Source organism: Leptodactylus fuscus, chromosome 1 (assembly GCF_031893055.1).
Source record: "Leptodactylus fuscus isolate aLepFus1 chromosome 1, aLepFus1.hap2, whole genome shotgun sequence".
Taxonomy (NCBI): Eukaryota; Metazoa; Chordata; class Amphibia; order Anura; family Leptodactylidae; genus Leptodactylus; species Leptodactylus fuscus.
This window is the reverse complement of record NC_134265.1, coordinates 12,702,120-12,718,636: the sequence shown is the minus strand read 5'-3', so window position 1 is coordinate 12,718,636 and position 16,517 is coordinate 12,702,120. Positions and strand designations below refer to the sequence as shown.

The 16,517-nt window shown below is 44.3% G+C and overlaps 1 pseudogene; it reads left to right on the top strand.

Moving 5' to 3' along the window:
• LOC142188928 (uncharacterized) overlaps window positions 1-16,517 on the top strand; it is a 50,685-nt pseudogene extending 34,168 nt beyond the window's left edge.

The following is a 16,517-nucleotide window of genomic DNA, read 5'->3' as shown; positions in this document are numbered from 1 at the left end:
AATCGAGATCGAGGCAGGTCACATTGAAACAGCAGATCCTGACATCCTGCAAAAAAATTCAAGCAGAAACTATTCAAAAACTCTAACGTTCAATGGGTGCGAGAATTGTGAAGGTGACATCAAAGAAGGTTAAGAAATTTTTTGATTTTAGTGAATATGACTTCTTAATGCTGCAAATTCAACAATATACCATTTTCAGTTTTTAACAACGGATAAAATGTTTAGAAACTCTGCTGTGCTGAATAATTTGTAACGGTGGGTATGTGCAATAAAGTGTGATTTATCCTCTTAGCAGTTTGAACATTATACTGTCACCTGCATCGATCATGTCAGTAAAATTAAAGAAAATTATGATTTCCATAATAATTTGGAATTGCCATGTTCGTGCCTAGCTGCAGACTACAGATAACATGTCAACGAAGGCTGAAAAAACTGGACCCAAGAAAGTCCACCCTATTCTGAATTTATTCCAGCTTCCCAGCACATTGTATGGAATATTGAATGGTAACAATACGAAGTACAATTTGTGCTGCAAAAAATTAAGCTCATACAGCTCTGAGCGGAAAAATAAAACCGTGATGGCTTTTGGAAGGCGGGAAGTAAAAAACGGAAATGGAAAAATGGCTGGTGCTGTATTAGGGGCCTGGGCTTACCAGTTAAACATAAGTGGCCCAATTTTATAGGACTTGTTTTTTTAGGTACTATTTGGGACTGGAAGTAAAACCTGAATCACCGGGACAGGGCAGCCAGATCATGTTCCTGTATAGATGTGGCCAAATAAAGCTGAGGTGGACGTTGTTCAGCCACAAGTACTTGGCATTAGTTGCAGCAAAAGATCAACAACATCTGTGACTCCGGTACGCTCAACTCCTTCCTTACCATGAGAGTTCAAGTTCTCACAGGGGTTTGCTCTCAGCTCCTGCGGGAACCACTTACAGATGCACACTAGGCATCAGGTTTATCTTTGGAATCACACCACATGGACGGATAGCCCTAGTGAAGCTCTGGATGGAGGACCTGAAAAGCTCCATTTTATAGGAGACCTTCTACTGCCTGATGTGTGTACAGATATCAGGACGTAGCATGTGCCGGCTGTACGAGTATTCTCTTTTTATCTACTAACCTTATATGGCACAGAATCAAAAGCCTTCGAAAACTCCAGATAAATTATATCTACAGCATAACCCAGGTCCAGGCTAGAACTGACCTCAACATAGAAGCTGGACAGATTAACGGACATTGTCAATCACTGTCTCGTAATCTACATTCGCCATCAGTATGTCTTTGGAGTGTGGGGAAAACTGGAGTATCAGCAGGAAACCAGGGAGTGTGTGAGACGGACACCCCCTAATAGCATTGACTCACAGGATCCTTTATGATCCTACACTGAGCATTTCTCTAGAACAGAGTGGTGACCGGCACACTGCAACATGGACCGATGAAGATGCTGGCCTCACCACACAAGTGGGAAACTGGAGGAGAACAGTCTGGTGGCCGAACATCATGATCTATTGGTCAATGCACCAAGGTCTATTTCGAGATTGTTATCTGTTTTACCACCACTATGTTAGCTGTATATTGAATTTTGATAGTGGGCACCTTCATCAATATGTGTACTAAGAACCTCGTGTTAATTTTTGTAGATTTTCTTCATTAGCATTAGATCAATGTATAATATTGGGATGTGAGGTTCATGTCTTATTTCTCCACTGTCTTATGAATTTGATACATGACTTAAAGTATATATGAAAATGAACATATAGAAATTTTACAAACTGTTACTAAAATGTTAAGGATATGTTCACGACGGAATTTTACACTGCGTCTGAGGCAGATACAGATTTTTTCCTGTAGTGAAAACAGTAAGTGTCATTCTGGATCTTCAGGAGGATTTTGCCTGATAATTCCCATTTTAGGAATGGTAAGCAGAAAAATACTGCCTGACTTGTGTGGAATTCGTTCAAGTGGAAAAATTCTGCTTTCATTTTTTAGCTAGGCACAATCTAGCCATGTGAACTTAGCCTTAAAATTGTATTATGTAAAGCTAGTAAAATCAATTTTGTTCTCATCAGGTGACTGTACCAGGAGCTCAGAGGGACACCTGATATCTACAGATTATAAAGCAGAGGATCATGGTATCACACAAGATCCATATGAAGAACATGTCATTACCCCAGATATACCCTCAGCCCTTCACAGCAAAGATCTATCAACTGCTCCTATTATACACGTCCAGTCATCGCATTCTGAAAGAAAAAAACTACATCAGAGAATTCACAAAGGGGAGAAGCCATTTGCATGTTCAGAATGTGGGAAATGTTTTGTATATAAACAAAGTCTTGTATTTCACAAAAAAATTCACACAGGAGAAAAAATATTTTCATGTTCAGAATGTGAGAAATCTTTTACTCGCAAATCGCATCTTCTTAGACATGAGGGAATTCACACAGGAGATAAGCCATATTCATGTTCAGAATGTGACAAATGTTTTACAGATAAATCAGGTCTTGTTAAACATCAAAGAATTCACACAGGAGAGAAGCCTTATTCATGTTCAGAATGTGAGAAATGTTTTTCAGATAAATCAAGTCTTGCTAAACATAAAACAATTCACACAGGAGAGAAGCCATTTTTGTGTTCAGAATGTGGCAAATGTTTTAGCCAGAAATCAGATCTTGTTAGACATCACAGAATTCACACGGGATGGAAACCATTTTCATGTTCAGAATGTGGAAAATGTTATTCTCATAAAAAGAGTCTTCTTGAACACCAAGCAGTTCACACAGGGGAGAAGCCATATTCATGTTCAGAATGTGACAAATGTTTTTCAGATAAATCAAGTCTTGTTAAACATCAGAGAATTCACACAGGAGAGAAGCCATATTCATGTTCAAAATGTGGGAAATGTTTTAACCAAACGTCATCGCTAATTACACATCAGAGAACTTGCACAAATATAAACATTTTCATATCTAGAATGTGAAAAAAAAATTCACCAACAATTACAGTTTTAAGAGGTTGTCCCACGAAAAAAGTGTTGTACTTTTTGAAATCTAGAACCAAAATCTGAGATTTTGTAAAATGATGTAAGATAATGATTAAAATATATAATATATAGTGCCCCCTGATGTCTGTTTATCACTTACTCGTCTACCTAGTAAAAGTGCAAAGTTGGATCGCTGTCTGTCTGTACATGGATTCCCCTTAGTCAGATATTTTGTGACTCTAAGGGTGTATTCACACGGAGTATACGCTCGCTGATTCTGAACGTGTAACTCGTTCCGAATCAGCGGCGTTAAAACAGATCCCATTGCTTTCTATGGGAGCTGGCATTCGTGCACTCCCCATAGAAATGAATGGGCTGCTTTTTTCCCTATTGCTTTCAATGTGATACGCGCGTATCACATGCGTGGACGTATGCCAACTCCCATAGAAAGCAATGGGATCTGTTTTAACGCCGCTGATTCAGAATGAGTTACACGTTCAGAATCAGTGAGCGTATATTCAGTGTGAATGCACCCTAATAAACTTGAGTGACTGGCACATATCAGTACACACAGGTACACAGTTTATTGAAATATAAAAGGAGGACTAGTGGAGCACAGTTTATAGAATTATAGGAGGAGTAGTGGAGCACAGTTTATAGAATTATAGGAGGAGTAGTGGGGCACAGTTTATAGAATTATAGGAGAGGACTAGTGGAGCACAGTTTATAGAATTATAGGCGGAGAACTAATGGAGCACAGTTTATAGAATTATAGGAGGAGGACTAGTGGAGCACAGTATATAAAATTATAGGAGGAGGACTACTGGAGGACAGTTTATAGAATTATAGGAGGAGGGCTAGTGGAGCATAGTGTATAAAATCATAAAAGGGGAAGTTATCATTTTATTGATCTTCCAACGTCTCTTGGTATCATGTTCCGTCTCAGAATTTTCAAGAATTGCTTTGAGTTTAGTATGGCTCTGGGTCTATAATTTGAGCACTCCTGCAGGTCTTTGTTTTGCTTGGGTAGTAAGGTAATTTGTGAGTGGAGCATTGTGGACGGAATCAGGTGGCCAGCTATGAAAGAAAAGAACAACCTTCTCACATGAGGGAGCAATTCTTCCTTGAAGCTTTTATGGTAAAAATAAATAAGACCATCTGGACCAGAGGCTTTGCCATTGGGTAAGTCCTTCAAGACTCCTGAATCAAATCGAAAGATTTAATATACACAATAAAGTACTCAATAAAAAAGAAAAAATATGTAAGCTCTCTGAGCGTATACTGCGGTGTGCCTCTGAGACCTGCATTAGTGGGTTTTCCCACTGTTTGGTGTTTTCCGTGCCTGGATTAGCTGGGCACGGTTCTAGTCTGCTGCCCGTTCTGAGATTAGCTTGGCTGGAGGTGATTAGTTTTACTTGTTTCCTTTGATTTTGTGTGTTTCTCTCCCCCCCCCCTTTTTTTTCTTTCTCTTTCCTTTCCCTTCCTTCCCATAGGGGGGCCCTCGATTCCCAGTCATGAACACCCTGGTGTTTTCCTCTATTAATGCTAACGGGATCAATACCCTGAGAAGAGATCCTCTCTTCTTCACTTGCTCTGGAGTAAGAGGGCTAATGTGACGTTTGTGCAGGAGACGCATTTCCGAGAGGGGGCGGCTTCCTCCTTCTCTTCCCCGAGATACCCCGATGCATACCATAGTTGATTTTCTGAGTCCAAGTCCGGGGGTGGGGGGGGGGGGTTAGCATCTTGATTGGCCGTTCTGTTGCTTGGAAATTTAGAGCCGCCCCTGTCGGATGGTTCGGGCAGATTCCTCTTTATTAAGGGGGAGTTGGCTGGCACCATGTTCACCCTTGCTAATTTGTATGTTCCTAACTCCAACCAGGTTGGTACCCTAGAGCGTATCCTGGACAAGTTGGCGGACTTTACTGAGGGCACTCTCTTGGTGGGAGGAGACTTCAATCTAGCCTTGGATCCATCTGTTGATGTCTCCAGAAGACTGTCATACATGCTGGCCCGGGTCCTTCGCCAGGTTCGTAGGCTCCTCCACTCCCACCAACTGATTGACGTCTGGCGTATGGTCCACCCGGAAGCTAGCGACTACTCTTTCTATTCCCATCCCCGTGATGTCTACTCCAGGTTGGACTACTTCTTTGTCAGACGTGCGGATGTCCCCTTGCTACGTGGTTTGGTGATCGACCCTATCACCTATGCTGACCACATTATGGTCCATGCAGTACTTACATCCCCCTCCGCGAGACCTCGGACCTGGCAGTGGCGCCTTAATGAGTCGCTCCTGCAGGATATTCCAATCTCTCTAGCTGTCTCCTCTGCCCTTGACTTTTACTTTCAGGTGAATAACACGACCGATGTCTCCCCGGTTACGCTCTGGGCTGTGCACAAATGTGTGATCAGGGGGGTGTTTGTCCAGCATGGCACTCGTTTGAAGAAAGACAGCTCCCACGAGATTGCGGCTCTGATTGCTGACGTGGTCACCCTGGAGCAGACGCACAAACGTTCACATGCCGAGGATGCCCGCTCTGCTCTTCTCCTGGCTTGTAAGAGATTGCGGGAGCGCCTTGACATCAGGACTAGATGCCTTTTAGCTAGGGGCCGTCGTCATTTTTACGAGTTCGGGAACAAGTGTAGCCGCTTTTTAGCCAGGTCCCTCCAGGAACAACATTCCCGTAATTATGTTCTGTCTGTTACTGGGGCGTCGGATGCGTGCCTCACGGATCCGAGTCATATTGCGGAAGAGTTTGCTAGTTTCTATCGCCAGCTGTATAATCTCTCTCCCTCCTCCGTGTCCTCCCCCACCCCCTCATTATTACCGGCCATTAAACAATACCTCAGGGCTTTGGATCTGCCTCGTCTTTCTGACGAGGTTTTGGCCACGTTGGAATCGCCTAATACTGGGGATGAGGTCGCGCAGTCTCTTAAAACGATGCAACCCAGCAAAGCTCCCGGTCCCGACGGCCTCCCTGCTTCCCATTATAAGAAATTCTCATCAGTTTTGTTGGGCCCCCTGACTCGTGCCCTCGATTCACTATCGGAGGGTGGCTCCCTTCCCTCGGACTTGACTAGAGCTCACATCGCAGTCATACACAAAGAGGGGAAGGATTCTAAGCTATGCTCGAGCTATAGGCCAATTTCCCTCCTTAACGTTGATTTGAAGCTTTTCTCCAAGGTTCTGGTTACGAGGTTGGCTCCCCTCCTCCTTGACCTGCTGCACCCAGACCAAGTTGGATTCATCTCCTCTCGGGAGGCAAGGGACAATACCATAAAGGTCATCAATACTGTCCATTTTGCCCGTTCCCGTGACCTCCCGCTCTGCCTTCTCTCCACTGATTCGGAGAAGGCATTTGACCGGGTTGGTTGGCCCTTTCTTTTTGGGGTTCTGGAACACATTGGTCTAGGCCCGGTTATGAGATCTTGGATTTCTTCTTTATATTCCAACCTCTCAGCGTTCACCAGGGTCAATGGGGTTTTGTCTTCCCCTTTTCCGATAGGTGGTGGTCCCAGTCGACCATTCAGTACCTCAGGGTGTGGATCTCCGGGGACCCAGGTGACCTCTTCTCCAAGAACTATTTGTACCTGCTTTGCGTAATCCGGTCTGACCTGAAACGGTGGTCTAAGCTCCAAAATCTAACGCAGTTCGAGTCTGAGAAGGACAAGTTAAAGAGGACCTTTCATCAGATTGGGCACAGGCAGTTCTATATACTGCTGGAAAGCCGACAGTGCGCTGAATTCAACGCACTATCTGCTTTCCCGATCTGTGCCCTGGGTAAAGCGCTATCAGTCCCGGTACCGTAGCACTTTACAGTCAGAAGAGCATTTCTGACAGTCTGTCAGGGACGCCCTTCTTCACAGCAGCGCCTATCGCGCTGTGCAGTGTGAGTGGGGAAGAACGCCCCCTCGCCTCCTGATAATACTTGTCTACGGACAAGCACTGTGAGCAGAGGGAGGGGGCGTTCCTCCTCGCTCACACTGTGCAATGCAATAAGCGCTGCTGTGAAGAAGGGCGTCCCTGACAGGCTGTCAGAAATGCCCTTCTGACTGTAAAGCGCTACGGTACCGATAGAGCTTTACCCGGGGCACAGATCGGGAAAGCACATAGTGCGCTGAATTCAGCGCACTGTCGGCTTTCCAGCAGTATATAGAACTGCCTTGCCCAATCTGATGAAAGGTCCTCTTTAACTTGTCCTTCTCAGACTCGAACTGCGTTAGATTTTGGAGCTTGCTCACAAGAGCTCAGTGGCATGTAAATATCAGGAGGCAGGGGAAAAAAATGTACATTGTGAGCCCTATGTGGGGCTCACACTCTAGAAAAAAAAAAAAATATCAGGAGGCGGGCTACAAGATCCTTACTAGATGGTATCATGTCCAATCTAAGTTACACAGGCTCTTCCCGTCTTCCTCTCCATTGTGTTGGTGCTGTGGCTTGGAGGAGGGGAAGGTTTTACACATTTTCTGTAGCTGTTCTGCGTTGAGGGATTTCTGGGATGGTGTCCACCGTTTCCTCTCCCAAATCTTTCAGACTATGCTTCCCCATACACCGGCTTTCTTTCCTACCGTAAATCGGCGATAAGGCACATGATCAATGCTGCCAGAGCTTGCATCCTGGCTCTCTGGAAGTCCCCCAATCCACCCTCTCTCCGCCACTGGCTCCGAAAAGTGTAGGACATTCAGTGTATGGAGGACCTCACAGCGTGAAGCGTTCATGAAGGCTTGGACACCTTGGATCCTTTTCCAGGGGTCTCAGTCGTACAAAGACATTATGGGACTTCCCTTTACATGTCTGTACTTGAGATGCCCTGTTCCTGTACTGCTCGCCTTGTATTATTATGTCGCTGGCCCTTTGCTGTTACTCTGGCCCCATTTCGTCTTTGTATTTTGTTGAGTGATGTTTTCACTCGTTTTTTTTCATGTATTTATTTTGTGTTATAAATAAAGAATTTATTCAAAAAAAAAAGAAAAAGAAAAAATATGCAATAAAAAGACATACACATAAGACTAACAGTTAGGGTTGGGATCGGAAATGTTCGGATTCCGATCGGCGATCAAATAAATTTCACAATCACGGAATTCCGATCCTGATCTTTTCCGGCACAGTTCACCATGCACCCCACATCTCCCCCTCGCACAGTTCACCCTGCACCCCATGCCTCCCCACAATTCACCATGCACCCCATGCCTCCCCACCACAATTCACCCCATATCTCCCCCCGCACAGTTCACCATGCACCCCACATCTCCCCCTCGCACAGTTCACCCTGCCCCCCATGCCTCCCCACCACAGTTCACCCTGCACCCATCTCCCCCTCGCACAGTTCACCCTGCACCCCATGCCTCCCCACCACAATTCACCATGCACCCCACATCTCCACCTCGCACAGTTCACCATGCACCCCATATCTCCCCCTGCACAGTTCACCCTGCACCCCATGCCTCCCCACAATTCACCCTGCACTCCATGCCTCCCCACCACAATTCACCATGCACCCCATATCTCCCCCCGCACAGTTCACCATGCACCCCACATCTCCCCCTCGCACAGTTCACCCTGCACCCCATGCCTCCCCACCATAATTCACCCTGCACCCCATGCCTCCCCCTCACACAGTTCACTCTGCACCCCATGTCTCCCCACAATTCACCCTGCACCCCATGCCTCCCCACCACAATTCACCATGCACCCCACATCTCCCCCTTGCACAGTTCACCCTGCACCCCATGCCTCCCCACAATTCACCCTGCACCCCATGCCTCCCCACCACAATTCACCATGCACCCCACATCTCCCCCTCGCAGTTCACCATGCACCCCATATCTCCCCCTGCACAGTTCACCCTGCACCCCATGCCTCCCCACAATTCACCCTGCACCCCATGCCTCCCCACCACAATTCACCATGCACCCCATATCTCCCCCTCGCACAGTTCACCCTGCACCCCATGCCTCCCCACAATTCACCCTGCACCCCATATCTCCCCCCGCACAGTTCACCATGCACCCCAAATCTCCCCCTCGCACAGTTCACCATGCACCCCATATCTCCCCCTGCACAGTTCACCCTGCACCCCATGCCTCCCCACAATTCACCCTGCACCCCATGCCTCCCCACCACAATTCACCATGCACCCCATATCTCCCCCCGCACAGTTCACCATGCACCCCAAATCTCCCCCTCGCACAGGTCACCCTGCACCCCATGCCTCCCCACCACAATTCACCCTGCACCCCACATCTCCCCCTCACACAGTTCACCCTGCACCCCATGCCTCCCCACAATTCACCCTGCACCCCATGCCTCCCCACCACAATTCACCATGCACCCCATATCTCCCCCTCGCACAGTTCACCATGCACCCTATATCTCCCCCACCACAGTTCACCCTGCACCCCATGCCTCCCCACCACAATTCACCATGCACCCCATATCTCCCCCTCGCACAGTTCACCCTGCACCCCATGCCTCCCCACCACAGTTCACCCTGCACCCCATGCCTCCCCACCACAATTCACCATGCACCCCACATCTCCCCCTCGCACAGTTCCCCAAGCACCCCATTTCTCTCCCTCACATACACTACACCCTGCACCCCATATCTCTCCAGGTTCCTCCACTGCACGGAATTACAATTCTTTTCTTCTGGAAGAATCAATTTACTAGTAAAGACACGCCTACCCTGTCACGTGACCTTATGACGTCAGAAGGTCCTCACCGAGTATAGTATCTAGCTTTACCATAACAAACGAGCCTGATCATGTGATTCGCTGACTCCTCCCTCACAGGTGACATCATCACAGGTCCTATAACCACGGTTACTGTACAGGAGGAGGTAGATGGTCACTCACAGACCTGACAGGATTTGTGTGGTAAACACATTTTTTTTATTAACCCCTTTATTACCAGATATTTATATTATAATTGTAAAAATTCTCCAGACAGTGTCAGTATTTAATTGTATATTTTGTGTATTCCGGTGATTCTCGTTGTCTCAGGACTCGGCTGTTCCTTCCATGGCTGAGATGACAATATTTGTGTCTTTTGCCGTCTGAGGTTGTTCTGGGCTGTTTCCATCCCTCCCATAGAGGTAAATAGTAGTCGGGGCCTTCACCCTACAGTATAAATCACATGATGGCTTTATTCTACAGGTCGCTATGTTTACACTAATACCACATTTATACAGGGTTTAGGTTTTATTACTTCTACACTAGAAAGAACATACTGAATCATTTCTTCTGGTCTCGCCGTATTCTGAGCCCGAACTTTCATCTTTCTCTTTCCCCAGAAAGGTGCGAGGGCTCGGGGTGTGCGGGAGGACTTGTAGTTTTCATTGGTCTCTTCTTCAGGTACAGACGAGGTTTTGTTTCAGTTTTTGTTGTTGGTTTTTAATAATTTTTCCCTTTGCTGGATGATAATGTGATAGTTTTATTATCGTTCATTATGGTTGTGCAGGTAATAATTATACAATTATTTCTCTTATTTAGTAAGAGAAGAAGTTATCCATACCAGCCTGGGCCTGTGTGAGAAAGAAACTCCCCTAAACCTAATAACTGTTTGTACCACCTTGGCGATTGCTGTAACCGGCAATGAGTCTTTCACATCCTGTGGAGAAATTTTTGCCTTCTTTTCTTTGCAGAATTGCCGCCCCAGACCATCTCACTATAACCACCAAGGCTCAGTGCACACTAGCGTTTAAGGACTAAAATAAAATATGTGGAAAGAAAAGTCCTTAAAGCAGGACTCTCCACCAATTTTATACTGATAGTCATTGGGGTCCGCAGGTTTCGGTAGGTAACCACTTTTTAAGCAGATAGGGCTCCAGTTTTTTGAGTCCCCAAGAAGTCCTGAAGAACATAAACCCGAACACAGTTGTGAACCTAACGTCATTGTGGTTCACTGGAGCATTATAAATGGTTCTATTACTTTTTCCAGGCTGGTAGTTGTCAATGACTTGGTTTCTCATCTGTTCATGAATTTCTTCAGATCATAGCGTAATGTGTTGCTTTTTGAGATGTTTTAGACTACTACATGTGGTCAGACAGGTTCTATATAAGTGATTTCTCTACAGGATTGGCAGTAATCAGACCCGGGTGTGGCTAGTGACATGTAATTCAGTTTTCCAAATATGTGATTAATCACAGTTATTTCATGAGTACAGATGGGGAGTTTCTCAACATTCATTTCGGATCCGGGTGGTTCAGGTCTCAGATTTGTTTAAAGTTGAACAAGTTCGGTACCATCCACATTTTAAATAGGCTTGAACCATATTGTATAACACTGTCAGGGCTCCTAGGACTATATATCTATAATACAGAGTGTATGACACTGTCAGGGCTCCTAGGACTATATATCTATAATACAGAGTGTATGACACTGTCAGGGCTCCTAGGACTATATATCTATAATACATAGTGTATGACACAGTCAGGGCTGCTAGGACTATATATCTATAATACACAGGATCTTGTGAGGTTTTTACATTGTCTCATCTTCTCTCCATTCAGGTTCCTACAATATAGAATCCTCTCAGTATCTTCTTTATAAGAGAATATTCCTGATTGATCCATCAAGGATGGAAAGAGACAGGAGCAAGATGGCGGAAAGTCTATTAAATCTCACCCTAGAGATCATCTACCAGCTTACTGGAGAGGTGAGAGATTCTGATGATGTCATCATTACATCATTCTTATCTATAGTAATAACAGATGATATGACTGGAGAGGTGATGGACTCTGGACATGTATGTAGTGAGATTTATTAATGTGTCTCCCCATAACCAGGATTACACAGTAGTGAAGAAGACCTCTAGTGGGCGCTGTCAGACCCTTGTATTTGATGGATGGAGAGGAAGTCTGAGCCTATTCCCGGTGCCTCCACCTCACCCCCTGATACAGAAGGAGATCAATGGACAGAAGATCCTAGAACTCACCAACAAGATGCTGGAGCTGCTGATTGGAGAGGTGACACTGCTGGGAATGCTGGGACATTATACGGTAACTGGAGGGGTCGGGGTGATGACTGTATCATTGTGTTGTCAGGTTCCTATAAGGTGTCAGGATGTCGCTGTCTATTTCTCCATGGAGGAGTGGGAGTATTTAGAAGGACACAAGGATCTGTACAAGGAGGTGATGATGGAGGACCACCAGCCCCTCACATCAGCAGGTAATAGACATGACTATATACACATGGACTTCCATTATTTGTATGTACAGAATGAATTTAGTCCCTGTCTGTGTTTCCTACAGGTAGATCCAGTAAGAGGACAACACCGGAGAGATGTCCCCGTCCTCTTCTTCCACAGGATGATCAGGTAGATGGAGATATTCCCTGTGATGTGTAGACGGGCTGTGAAGTCCTTGTGGTCAGTCTTGGGTTATCCAGCAGTATTAGATGTTTATACTTGTGTAATGAGAGGTGGAGATGGAGGATAAAGCTGACCATAGACATTACATGTTGTCTGGATCTTCTCACAATCTTCTGGCTATGGAGACTGCTGGTTGGAATAAGGAACCATCAGGTTGGATTTCTACCGATCTGATCCTTTATTTCCCATGAGACAAACAACCCCGGATGTATCTTGATGAATCTGATCTCCTCCCTTGATACAACCTGAAGCAGGTCTAGCCACGCTGAGTATACATGTGTATGAGGGTCTTGTGGTTGTCTTTGAGCCGTCATCTAATACTTATGTCCTGGTTCTCAGATAATTCCTGCTGTATATTCAATAACTTCTCCTCCTGTTTTCTTTATATTTGTTTCACAGATTTTGAATGACGAAAAAGCTCTGGACAATATTAATGCTATAGATGTAAAGATAGAAGAAGATCCCTATGTGAGTGGTGATGAGGAGTGTGAGGAGGACATTGCTACAGGGAACCGCCTAGGTGAGGAGTCACCACTATATAAAGCAGAGAAGAGTCTCAGATTCTCCTCGTTCTTTGCAACAAATATATGTAGAATTTATAAGCTCTGTGTAATGTGAATACTATCATACAGTGTTTCCTTGCATTCTGCCTTCTTGTACAGAATTAGGGAAAGATCCAGATCACTTGATGAGATTGATCCCAATATTGTAAATGTGGGAAATATCTTCTTGGTTGATCTTTTCTGTTGCTGACTCTTTTATCCTCACAGAGCTCTTAGACCCGAAAGTTTATGAAATCTAAAGTATTGTGTCACTTAGTTGGCTGTAATGAGTCAGTCATGGATTATATTTCTCTGGCACGGACTTACAGGACTCATTTCACATCGGAATCTTTAGCTTTCCCATCATACTATTACGGCAGATGTCGGATCTTTAAACATGATGGGCGCTCAGGAGCTGATTTTGGACATTAACCAAATTATTCAGTCAATCCTGACTGAGACTCTTCCATGATGGCTAGGATCATCATCCCCCGTGACTAGATCTGGGGACGGCGTTCCATTGCCAAGTCAGCCAGGAGCCTATTGAAATCTCCCAGGACTGTCTTCAATATATTTCAATTAGAGACTGAGGAGCGAGGCAGTCTGTAATAGAAGTGAATGGATTATGCAATAGACTTCAATTCAAATATTACCAAAGCTACTTACGTTTGGTATCGCCATTTAAGGACCTACTTGCAAACAACATGTAATTTTGGCCACAATGCGAACGCCAAAAAATTGAAGCCCAAAAAGGTGGCAAAAACATAATTTTTCTCTAGTTTCATTCTATTTTGAATTTTTTTCCAGCTTCTCAGTACATTATATGGAATATTAATTGGTACAAAGTACAATCTGTCCTGCAAAAATTAAGTTCTGTGAAGAGAAAAATAAAAGTGATGGCTTTTGGAAGGGGGGAAGTAAAAAAAAACTGAAATAGAAGAATAGCTGTGGTAGGAAGGGTTTAAAAGAATAATCCTGCTAAAATGGTCTATATCAGGGCAGTGTAACTGGTGCTGTATTAGGGGTCTGGGCTTACCAGTTAAACATGAGAGGCCCAATTTTATGGGGCTTGTTTTTTTAGGTACTATTGCAGACTGGAAGTAAAACCTGAATCAGAGGGCTTTAACCTCCTCTCATCTGTACCGTACTATTACGTCACACTTGTTTATTATAATTCAGCACTATAATAGCATTGTCAACACCAAAGAGGGGGCCCGGACTACTGACTCAGTCACCCATTGTGTTCCTCACTTTGACCCACCCTGGGACAGGGCAGCCGGATCATGTTCCTGTATAGATGTGGCCAAATAAAGCTGAGGTGGACGTTGTTCAGCCACAAGTACTTGGCATTAGTTGCAGCAAAAGATCAACAACATCTGTGACTCCGGTACGCTCAACGCCTTCCTTACCATGACAGTCGCCAAGTTCTCACAGGGGTTTGCTCTCAGCTCCTGCAGGCACCACTTACAGACAAGCGCTAGGCTTACTACACTTGTCCTCCAGATGTAGTTCTGTTCATCTTTGAAGTCACATCACACAGACGGATAGCCACAGTGAAGTTCTGGATGAGGACCTGAAAACGTGTGAAAAGCTCCATTTTATAGGAGACCTTCTACTGCCTGGTGTGTGTACAGGTGTCAGGACATAGCATGTGTTGGCTGTACATCTAAAGAACAGCACCCACTGCCCAACCAATAGGTGCAACTAGATTCTGCCTGTTTGGTTATAATTATTGCACAGTCCTCTTTTCTGGCCTATGCTCTGAGGTCTACTGTTAGGATGTTATCTGTTTTGCTATAGATTGAATTTTGCTACATGTATTACACTATGTATATAGGTCTGTATGTTAAAATTTTATAAAATATTATTTTAGGGTATAGGGTATGTTCACGCAATGGAAATTTGCATTAAATTTAAGCACATGCTGAGTTTTTTTCCTCCAATGGAAAGAATGAGCATTAGCCTAGATTCACTTAATAACTCCCATTGAAGGGTATGGGAGGTGGAAAAATACTGTCTCACAGCTGTGGAAAAATTCAGCTTCAAATTCCAGAAGCTGAAATTTTCAGCTAGGAAACATTACTGAAGTTGAAATTTGTAGTTTGGAACAATTCAGCCATGTGAACATATCCTTAAGACTGTATTATGTAAAAAATAATAAAATCCTGTTTCTTCTTGTCAGATGGCTGTACCAGGAGCTCAGAGGGACATCTGATATCTACAGATTATAAAGCAGAAGATCATGGTATCACACAAGATGAAGAACATGTCATTACCCCAGATATACCCTCAGCCCTTCACAGCAAAGATCTATCATCTGATCCTACTATACACGTCCTACCTACTGATTCTTCACAGACTGTTAGGCAAGATCTCCATCAGAGAATTCTCACAGAGGAGAAGCCATATTCATGTTTCGAATGTGGCAAGTGTTTTAGCCAGAAACGAAGACTTGTTTTGCACCAAACAATTCATAAAGTGGAGAAGCCTTTTTCCTGTTCAGAATGTGGAAAATGCTTCAGCAAAAAAGCAGTTCTTGTTGAACATCAGAGAATTCACACAGGAGAGAAGCCATATTCATGTTCAGAATGTGGTAAGTGTTTCAGTCGGAAATCCCATCTTGTTGACCACCAAACAATTCATACAGGGGAGAAGCCATATTCATGTTCAGAATGTGGGAAATGTTTTGGCCTCAAGACACATCTTGTTAAACATTGGAGAATTCACACAGGAGAGAAGCCGTATTCATGTTCAGAATGTGGCAAGTGTTTTAGCCAGAAACGAAGTCTTGTTGGACACCAAACAATTCATACAGGGGAGAAGCTGTATTCATGTTCAGAATGTGGCAAGAATTTTAGCCATAAATCAAGTCTGGTTGATCATCAAAAAATTCACACAGGGGAGAAGCTATTTTCATGTTCTGAATGTGGGCAATGTTTTAGCTGGAAACGAAGTCTTGTTCTACACCAAAAAATTCATACAGGGGCGAAGCTATTTTCTTGTTCAGAATGTGGGAAACATTTTAGTCGTAAAGGAAGTCTTGTTCAACACCAAACAATTCACACAGGAGAGAAGCCATTTTCATGTTCAGAATGTGGTATGTGTTTTAGTCGGAAATCCCATTTTATTGACCACCAAGCAATTCACACAGGAGAGAAGCTATATATATGTTCAGAATGTGGCAAGAGTTTTAGTCATAAATCAGGTCTTGTTGATCATCAAAAAATTCACACAGGAGAGAAGCCATTTTCATGTTCAGAATGTGGGAAATGTTTTAGCCGGAAAGGAAGTCTTGTTCTACACCAAACAATTCATACAGGGGTGAAACCGTATTCATGTTCAGAATGTGGGAAAGGTTTTGTTCACAAAACACATCTTGTTACACATCAGAGAATTCACACAGGAGAGAAGCCATATTCATGTTCAGAATGTGGCAAGTGTTTTAGCCAGAAACGAGGTCTTGTTGGACACCAAACAATTCATACAGGGGAGAAACCATATTCATGTTCATAATCTGGGGAATGTTTTGACCTCAAGGCATATCTTGTTAGACATCAGAGAATTCACACAGGAAAGAAGCCATATTGATGTGCAGAATGTGAGAAATGTTTTAGGTTGTAA